We start from the raw sequence: 10,793 nt of genomic DNA on the forward strand, positions 1-10,793 counted from the left end.
CTGTGCAGCCCCACGTCCTGCTCTGGGCTGCAGTGCCTCGGGGCTTTCTCTCCCTGTTGTGCTGCCAGGACAGTGACAAGAGGCACGGTCCATCCATAAGCAAACAGGCATTAAAAGTATAAACGATGGCATTAAAAGTAACCCTGAGATTTACTTTCTAATCCACTGGCCACCACTTCTGCTTTTTATGGAGTTAAGCAGAGGTTTTTGATGTGAACTAGTCCACATTTCAAAATGTCTTTAAAAAGTCATTTCTAGCCGGCAGTGGTTTAGCATTTGCAACTTCAACTCTTCATCAAAAAGCTGTTGGCTTATTGTGCTCGGCCAAGCGTCTCTGGGGCTGCCTTTCACAGTTCTGGAAGGTTCCTTGAAGTTCATTCCCTTGACTCCAGCTTGGCCAGGAAAAGGGTGTTCCGTGCATTTACACTGCCCCTGTGCTTCCATGTGGCCAGGTCCAGCCGGCATCCTGTTCCCTGCGCCTACCCCCTCCCCGAGCCGGCACTAGGGCACCTGCGGGAGATGAGAAAGTCTAGAACGGGGTCTGAACAGACTCGATGCCGCCTCCTTCGGGTCCGCTCAGGTACAGCGGAGCCGTCCCGTTTGTGGCTCTTTCAGAGAGCCTGTGTTTCCGACATCGCCTCGGCTGGTGCTGACCCCAGGCGGTGCATCCCTGCAGCACAGCGCTCCAGGGATGAAAACTCCCCGTGGGAGCGGAGCAGCCGTGTGGGACAGCCCCGCTCAGCGCCGCCCTGGAGGGAGCTGCTCGCTCTGCAGCCGGGCAGTGCAGGGAACGCGGGGCTGGCACTGGAAAAGCGCCATTGCTGCTTCAGGCCGGGCTGCGGCAAGGCTTGGCTGTGAGCCAAATCAGCCACAGCTGATGGGAGACACACAGCTGCACGGACACACAGCCATCGGACACACAGCCATCGATCACACCACACGGAACGCGCCGCCCGCCCTGTGCTCCGTGAGCCCCAGCCCCACGGGCAGCCGCACCTTCGGCCGTGAGCTGCCGGGGAGCTGGTGTAGGACTGGTGTGTTATAGTGCACTAAATAGTTTATTTAGTTGTTGTTTTGCACTGGGTGATTGGGGATATGCACTGACCAGTCTTTATATTGCACTGAATAGTTTCTGTTATATCACATGGCTTGTTCTTCCCCTCTTATCACATGCTTTTCCCCTCACCCACCCTCGCCCCAGTACCCCCTGGTAGTCTCTCCCCTGGTCAGTCCCTCCCCTCGTCTCTCCCCACTTGTATCCCATTGCTTGTGGTCCTCTTCCTCCGCCCCCCTTCCTCAGGTACAAAAGCCCCTAGAGGAAGCTGCCCGGCCTCTTTCCATGTGGGTTTTTCCCTGTGGTGCTTCTCAAGTCAATGAACGGAGGACATTCGTTCCCCACGTGGAGAGGAGTCCTTCTGGTCTTTTGCTTTCGTCCATGTAAGATCGTGTGGGCTGGGGTCCATAGCTTACCGGATTGGACGTGAACAGCCCGAGAGACACGGATCTTACACTGCTGCTTTCCCGGGACAGCCCCGGGAGCAGCCCCAGCGCGGGCTCAGGCGGCCCCGGTGCCACCATGGGGTTCCCCTGCTTGTCATAGTGTGTCTGCTTCCACGTCTTGGTGGCAGGGATCCATCAATCACATAACCCAACGCTGCTCAGCGTGGGACATTTGTGCTCCTGGTTTCTCCAGCACGATTTATGATGATGATGATGATGATGATGATGATGATGATTATTATTATTATTATTATTATTATTGACATGTGAGAAGTGGTAACAACCAGGGATGCTGGTGCCATGTTAAGTAACCTCTTCCAGATACTCCAGGGAAATCTGCAGGCACCTGTGGCAACTGTACCTGCTGGCAACTATGGCTGATTCAATTTTCCTCCTGCTGGCAGCAAAATGCCACTGGCAGCTGGGGGGCTGAAATCCCTGTTTTTGGAGAAGTCTGCCATCTCACTGAAGGAAATACCAGGCCACAGACAGCATTCCTCCTTCAGGATGTGTTTGATGAAAAATGCCTCTTCTTAAGGATCCAGTTGTCACCCTGGTTTTTAAGATTTTCGAAGCCTTCTGATGTTTTCATTCTTGCAACGAAGTTTCTCACACACTTTCTGTAAATAGCTTATTTTTCTGCATTCTTTTATGGAGGAGGAGAAAGTTGATGGACTGTTGGTTTGTCCAGTGTCATTGGAGGGGTGGCACTTTCACCCTCCAATCCACTGTCACTTTTGAAAAACTATAAATGTTGGAGTCAGACAAATAAACTTCCCTTTTCTTCACCTTGAGAGCAGCGGTGTGTGCGCTCATGTTGTTTCGTGTCCTGTAGTGACATCCAGTTTTGCATCAAACAAATATGCAGATGAGTTGGATGTTCTTACTCCATCCAAGTGCACCTGAGCAGACTGAGGGGCAGGTTAGCAGCTCCTTTTCATTTTACTCTTCTTCAAGGAGCAGCCCTGCTTTGCACAGGTAAGCTAGCACTAGCTTTTGATATGAGGACTGCTCACAGGCTTTACTGGGAATGGCTTGGAAGAAGAAGGGCATTCCCTTTCTAGAAAACTCTGACTGAAGGGGAGAAGGAGACCAGACACAAGATCACTGTGATGCAGCTGCAGCTTCTCAGATCCAGGAAAGAGGTAGACATGTCCCACCCAGGGAGCAAGCAATGTGTTTTGGCTACAGATTAAAGGAGAAGGTGTCATTTCAGAGGAATGTTTAGCAACAGATGAAAATAGCTATAAAAGAAAACAAATGGTGTCACAGAGACAAGGGATATGGTAGCTCAGAGTGACAGGGAAGCTTGTTCAGGCTGTGGTTCAGTTCCAGGGACTGATGACTGTCAGGAGGGAGCACAGCAGGGGATGGCTGGAGCAGGAGAGTCTGCTTCAGATTTCAGCACTCTTTGGTTTTTTCTTCCAGCCTAATTGAGTTGTTATGATCATCACAGCTTTTAGAATTTTGGAATCAGAAAATCAGGAAAAACATGTTTTGTCCTGGTATGGAGAAATAAAAGCAATCAGCGTCCCTTGTCTTGAAGTTTCCTGCCCTTCTGGGGCTGTCCTTCAAGGAGGAGAGCAACAACAGGAGTCTCTGAGGCAGAGGCCTGGGGAATTAGAGCAGAGCTGCCCTGAGGGTGAATGTTGTCCTGGTAGGGAAGCTCAGGAATCTGGGGTCTCCCCCTGCTGAGTGATGTATACAAAAAATGTTTTTACAGCTTGAAGAGCTTGTGTCTGAGCATTCAATGTGAGCTTCACATTAAATATTACCTTCATTAAACACCTCATCACTGGTCTTTTATTCTCTACTCTTTTGCCTTTTATCAAATATTTGGTTAAAAAGGTTGGGAGATACCTAGCTTCTGAGTTGCCTGTTGTAGTCCTTACTTTTGGAGGTAAAAATGCTTAAAGGGGGCACACGACACTAGAGATCTTTACAGCAGCGCACAGAAATGAAGGGAAAAGCTAATTACTGGGGAATAGGAGTTAATTCTTAGAGTAAAAATACAGAGTAGCCACCAGATATTTGCTGTGGTGTTTCCCTGCTTATATGACTGGTTAATCAGTGTTGCCCATGGCCCAGCACTGGGCTGCTCCAAAGCCACCATATATAATACTTTTAATCCATTTCTACTTCCTTCCAGCTCAAAAGTCTCCATAATGGCTCTAATCACAGGAAATTTGTAATATTAACATTCCCCTGCGGGACAGGTACCAGAAGTTCTTAGTCTCTTGCAAAATAATTTCCCCAAATCTTTCAGCAAGTGAGTCAAAAATCAGCTCAGCTTGAGCTGCAGTGTAACCTGGGCTGACCCAGGGCCTGATGTACTGCCCAACGCAGGCACAGGCAGAAGTTTGTGTTTTCTGCAATGAGGTGCTGTGTACCAAACCAATAAGGATTTTTTAGCTCCTTCAAGTCTAGAGTGCACTCAAAAATACACAGGGAGGTCCTCTTGCTGTAAACTGATGTTCACCTTCGAGCCCGGATGGAGACTCGTGTTAATTAAGGAGTTCATTCCTGCCAGAAATTTGGGTGGATGCTGCTCTGACAGACTGTGAATCTGTAAACACTTGACCCAAATCCACTGAGGGAAGGAAAAGACCTTTTGCCAATCTTTGCCACTAGCTCCTCATCTCTCCAAAACAAACAGGCTGGTATATTTTGGTTTAGCAAAAGTGTTTAAACAAATTGCATTTGACACAAGTCACGGTACTATTTCAAAAGCAAAAGCCACAATATTCCTTCAAGAGCCCACTGAATATTTAGATATCATAAAAGCCCACCTGGCCAGGCCCCACTGGGGCATGCACTGAGCTCCCAGCCCTCTCTGCTGTTCCTTCCCACACTGATTGTGCAGGAGAGTCTGTGATTTATTGACTGTTCCCTCCCACTCCACTGCCTGAAGCTTCTCGTGACTTCCACTCACTCAGAGGGTACATCTGTTAGGTTTTCCTTCTGCTCAATCTATGTCCTTTTTATGGTGTTCCTTTGTCAGAGAGACATCAGGTGTGCTGCAAAAAATTTCTTTATACCACACAAGTCAAATATTTGCGTTGAAAGTGAGCTCTGCTCATTCCAATAATGAAAATCTTCAGCTCTATCTCACTTTCCAAGTCAGAGAACCATGTACAAGCTCTGCAGGAGCTGCCAGAGGAAACAGGGAAGGGGTGCAGGAGCAGCTCCTGGCTGCAGTGCCACATCACTGGCTGTGTCCCCTATTCCATGCCCAGGAGCTGCAGGAGGAACCCAGGCTTTGACCCCAGCATGACACAGCATGACACAGCTCAGCACTGGAGGAGCTGCCCAAAGGAATTCATGGAGCAGACACTCCCAGAGCCATGCAAAGCCAGAAAACCTCAGGTCTCTGCTGCGTGGCTTCTGCCAAGACTCCTGCTGGAAGTGCTGGAACTGCACTGGGTGGCTGGGCAGAGAGCTGGAGACAATTTAATTGGTGATTGCACAAAAAAGCCACATCCAAACAGCTCCATCCAGCCCCACAGCCTCCATACACTGTCTCTGCCAGGCAGGGCTCTCTGCTCCTGCTGCTGGCTTGGATGTGCTCCTTGGAAAAATCACCATCACTTCTTCTGAAAAGATGAAGCAGCAGAAGTCTGAAGCTACTTCTCTACTTTCTCCCAGGTTATCCATGGCTCTGAGGCCATCTATAATGTCAAATTGCTCTTTTTCTAATTTCATAGCCTTGGTAGTAGGGATTTTGAAAAAGATCCCTTTGCTGACAACTTCTGGAGGTCCTGTCTGGGAGATTTTTACCTTCCAAACTGAATTTCAGGCTACAGAATTTTCATAATTACCATGTTTATCTTCTTGTGGAAAATGTAAATTATCTGCTGAAATTTTCTAATTCTTTTTTTCCTAATTCTTTTTTTCCTTTGGGAAAAAAGTGTGGAATCTGGATATTTTTCTTTTTGTATTGCTCTTCACACATGCTCTTCAGTGAAGCAGTAAATTTAGAACGTGTGTGCAGAAAATAAATTCTTGGTAATCATGGTTAACACATGATACCATTTAATTCAGGTAAGTGTGTTCATACTGTTTTCCAAATGTTGGTTTCTCTGGGTCTGAAATGATGGCACTTGAGGCAGTAGTTCATGTTTGGACCCAGGTGTTTTTTATTTCTTATCAGTGAAACAGCCTCACAACTATGAGTTCTGCAGCCTTTCATTAGCAAGGCATGAAATGGCTAACTGTCTCTTGTTACAAGGTCTTTTAAGACTAAACTATCCAATTAAGAAATGACACCTGGATTATTTGCCCCTTTAACCCAATAACTGATCCCTGGAAGCCTGCAATGCAGACTTTTCTGTCCAACTACAAAACATCACCCAAACCCATGAAGGAGAAAGAAGAAGAAGGTAAAGAACAACCTGCCTCCTCCCTAAAACCTCCATCTTCCTTCATGTTTATTTCTATATTTGAAAACCCCAAACTCTAAGTTTTCCACCCTGTGATATTACACACTTCTAACCAACTACACACCCACAATTCCTGTGCTATTCATCAATTTTGGAAGACTTCTCCAGAGCCTCAGGTCAAATGCAGTGCTCTCTTGTGGGTCTGTGCCTTTCAGCACAGAAAGTTTAAAATTCTCAGCATCCAGGATTCCAACATCCAAGTCTGGTAAGTACTGAAATGATCTCTCTGCAGCACAGGATCTAACAGGTCTTTTCTAATGTTGCATTATTTCTCAAAATGAAGAACAGAGGGGTATAAACCCCAGGTATCTGGCCCCTTGGGAGTCACACAATCTCAGAAGAGTTTGGGCTGGAAGAAATGTTCAGATACCTCCAATTTCAGCCCCCAGTGCACTTGATTAGGCAACTGCATAAACTTTGTGCATCTGGTAAGTTTGTTGCATAAAATTTCCAGTGTATCTGATAAGTTTATTGCTGAACTTGTCCTGACTTTTTTGAGGAAATTGATTACTGAAATTTGGTATCTTTTCACAGACTTTATTGGTTTAATATGTTAAATAATTAATGGTACGTTATCAAGCAGTTCTTCTTAACAATTTTTTACTCCAGAAGTAAAAAAAAATACTCCAGGATACCAAGACATTTTCTCAATGGGCTTTAAAAGCGGTTTTATTGCTGTTTTTCATAAATATAAATCCCAAAATATTTTCATAAATATAAATCCATAAATATAAATAGGAATAAGGATTAAGTTGAAGAGTTAATTCAAAGGTTATTCTTAGTGTAGAGCTTCTGGTGTGACATATGTGAACCCAATGTGTCCTACTCTGGCATGAGTTGAGTAACCACCATGGGGATAAGTGGCTTTAGAAGACAAAACTGTTCTCCTAGCAAAAGAAAAACAAAATCGAGAGAAAGCTCTTCAGAGATCAAGTCTGAGAAGGAAAAATGATAATTGTTAGGAAATCACTCAGCTGGAAATATAGACATAATTTTTCATATCTGAAGTAATCACAAATTTCTCTTTGAAGTTTTACCTTTTGAAATCAGCTGGATCCCTTGAGAATCAGAAGCTGAGAGCTTTATCAGCTCTCCCTCTAAGTCAGGTGTGGTGATTAATGGTCACTTAGCTTTTACCCAAATAATTTCTAATCTTACGTATCTCGCTTCTGGTGATGAGACTGGAGTGGGTGGGAGGTGCCTGGAGGGGTTGTGGGTAAAAAAGCCCAACACAGGTCTAAGAAAAGTTATTTTTAAGTATGGTCTTCCAACTAGGTTGTAATTATTCAACATTTTTCGAGATGTACCCAGAGGAAGGAGAAATTTTTGTGATCTTGGGTGGAATTTTTTGTTTTCCCGTCAGTCTGCACAGAGTATGTAAATACCCAGATGCTATCATTTCTCTTGGGAAATTAAGGAACTTAGAGTGGGAGGATTAGAGAGAGTTTTAATCACCCCTGGCTCTGCATCCAAGGGTTTTTTTGTGATTCATCTTCATCATGGGCAAGGAATTTCTGTGCTGTGCCTCAGAAGGTGCAAACCCTTAGGTCCATTTCCCCCTGCTGGAAGGTTGACTTTTAATCTCTCCATTTGTGGATCTTGGGCTGGTTTAGTGTGGAGGGGGTTGATGTTGTGCACCTCTGCTCCCAGGGCTGTGTGCCCACTCCCTGCCTCGCTGGCCCATTGTGGGAGCCTGTGGCTCAGGAACAGGGCTGGGGCACTCTCACAGCCCTGTGACCACCAAGGCAGAGTCCCTAACAGCGGCACAGGATAGAGGGTGATCTGAGGAGTCTTTATGGCTCATGTCTTTCCCATTAATCTCTGCAGGCAGGCTTTTTGGTTTGTTTTTTTAAATTGTTTGGGGAGTTTTGATGAAGGTTGACAGTCGCCTCAAGTCTAGCCCAGTGTTTCATGACAGATCTTCCTGCTCACTGTGTGTTTGCTGTGCCTGTGTGTGATTTAGGTGGGTCTATATTTTATATTTAATGGAGGTCTATGCTCAAAATATTTGCTAATGCCAGTTTTATCAGGGACTGTGCAAGCAAGGGGCTTCATTAATCCTCTCTACCTAATCTTTTTTGTTCAAATTGAATTTGAAGCTCAGATGGACTCGTAAGTTCTTCTTTTTTACCATGTACATTTTCAATTGATCTCTGGGTTGAGTGTGTATGTGCTACTTTCTTGTTTTCCAGGTTAGGATAGTCCCCTTCACAACAGAGTACCTTTCTATCTTAGGAAATGATCTTTGGAAGGTGTCCTGAGAGTGTCTAAGTACAATAGTGTTGGAAACAGAAATGTGGCATTTATTTCTTGGGCCAAAAATCAAGAGGCAAGCAGGGAGTTAAAAGGATAGACAGAAACTGTGTTATTTAAATGTATGTAGTGGGTAATGCTGATGAGTGGTGAGGACATTATTGAAAAGCTTTTGTTACAGGGAAGGATAAAAATAGAATTAATATCTCCCACAGGCAATTACTTTTAAAGATCACAGCTTGTTCCCTGTCTCAGCAGCTCGGTGGGACAATGGAGCTCTTGTGTGGGAACAGCAAGGACCATGATGAGAAAACTCAACTCCTGCTTTGTGCCCGGTTTCTCTGTGTGAATATTCCCTCTCCCTACCACACCTTGCTCTTACCTCTGCCGGACCAAGAGAAGGGCAGCTGGAGGGGTCCAAAGGGCCCATGCACACACAGCAGCCCCCTTGGCAGCCCAAAGCAGGGGGCACGTGGTGAGTGCTGGCTGCTGCTGCCAGAGGGGGGGATGCAGGGCTTCTGCCAAAGGCACCTCTGGATTCAGGCAGCCTCTGGGATGGGCAGTGCACAAACCCGCTCCCACATCACCCCACCACACCCAGGGCATGTCTAACAGGTTTGTGACTGCCTGTCAGTGCACTTCACATGGTAAAATAGAGGTAGCAATGGCTACAGCTGGCCATCTAAATCCTACCTACAATGGGATTTAACCTAAATCCACCTAAAGGCACCTAAATCCTAGGGAACCACTTAGGCTCCTGCCTAGACCTGTGTGGCATGGCACCTGTGCCACGTCTCTGTCATGGTGTAACCCCAGCCAGCAGCCAGGCCCCACATTGCCACTCACTCACTGCCCCAACAGGGGATCAGGGGGAGAATCACAAGGTGAAAGATGGAAAAATTCATGGGTTGAGACAAAGGCATTTTAATAGGCAAAGCCATGCACACAAGCAAAGCAGAACAAGGAATTCACTGCTTCCCATGGGCAGGCAGTGTTCAGCCACCCCCAGGAGAGCAGGGGCCCGCCACGTGTAATGGCGACTTGGGAATACAAAAGCCATCACTGCAAATGTCCTCCTCTTCCTCCTTTACCCCTCTTCAAGCACAGAACATGATGTCAGATGGTCTGGAATGTCCTTTGGTCACTTGGGGTCACCTGTCCTGGCTGTGTCCCCTCCCAGCTTCCCAAGCACCCCCAGCCCCTCCCCAGCATGGCAGTGCAAAAGCAGAAAAGGCCCTGGCTCTGTGTGGGCCCTGCTCAGCAACAACAAAAACATCTCTGTGTTATCAGCCCCCTGCTCAGCACAAATCTAAAACACTCTCCCACACCAGCCACTGTGAAGACAATTAATTCCACCCCACACCCTGCCCAATGCTAGGGGTCTGTCTCCAGGCTCAGCCTCAGCTGGTTGGTGCAGCACTGTGGGATTGCTGGCAGGTCTCTTCCTCACTCAGCCACCCCACAACCTTCTCCCAGCAGAATGCTTGGGCTGCAAAGCCCTCCAGATTTCTCAGCAAATAAAAAAAAGTAGAGGGAAATCACATGGAATCAAATGGAACCTCTAATTCCATTTGAGACTTAATTTTCTGACTTCTTTTCTTGACATTTCCAAAAGTATGTCATTCGTTGAAGCAAGATCTGACATAGAATTTCATTTTGCCTTTTTCATCTAAAATCTCAGAGGAAAATGTGGTCTTTCGTGGATGAAGAGAACAGGGCTTCAGCACTAAAACAGAAAAAATAATTAAAAATCAATGTGTATTTATGAAATATTCCAATATAACTTAAATCCTTGTCTTCTAACAGAAAAATATTTTGACCAAGAATCCCCACCCAGCCTTTTGTGTGATCTACAGCATCACCTGCCAAGAGCACAATGTGACAGATGAAAACAAGCTCTGTAACCACCCAGCACAATCTGCCTGTCTCCCCTTCTGCTTGCAAAGAGCTGCTGCTCTCTAGTCACTACTGCAGCAGTAATAATAATTGCCAAGAATTTGCATTTCTACTTATCCTAAAGCTTGGTATTTCAAAGCAGTCACTTCAGAGAACTAATTAGCACAGCGGTTCATTAAATCTAAAACATGCTCTGGATGGAGCATCCAGACTCTTAACCCATTTCCCAAAGGCAAACGCCTCCCTGCCGCCTTGGGCTTTTAGCAGTCTGAATCCCCAAGCTGCAGGAGCGTCGGGAGTGCCAGTTTATATCGTGTGCCAGGCTTCTGCAGCCGCAATGGGCAGCGGGGGATGGATGGATGGATGGATGGATGGATGGATGGATGGATGGATGGATGGATGGGGCAGTCGGGGGAACAAGGAGGGATGGATGGGGCAGCTGGGGGGACAAGGAGGGACGGATGGGGCAGCCCCAAGCCCAGCACCGGGCAGGACCCCCAGCACAGATTCCGCTCATGCATCACTTCACAAGGAGCGACCTGCCTGTGCTCCAGCACAGGGACAGTGCTGCCAAAAACACCCTGGAGAGCAAAGCTCAGCCTGCAGCCAGTGTGTGTCTGCAGAGAGGAAACCAAAGGGAAATTGCAGCAGCTCTGTGCCCACATTCTCCTCTTATTCTTTCTCAGAACCCAAGGAAATGGCTGT

This window comes from Ammospiza caudacuta, chromosome 2, assembly GCF_027887145.1.
Source record: "Ammospiza caudacuta isolate bAmmCau1 chromosome 2, bAmmCau1.pri, whole genome shotgun sequence".
Taxonomy (NCBI): domain Eukaryota; kingdom Metazoa; phylum Chordata; class Aves; order Passeriformes; family Passerellidae; genus Ammospiza; species Ammospiza caudacuta.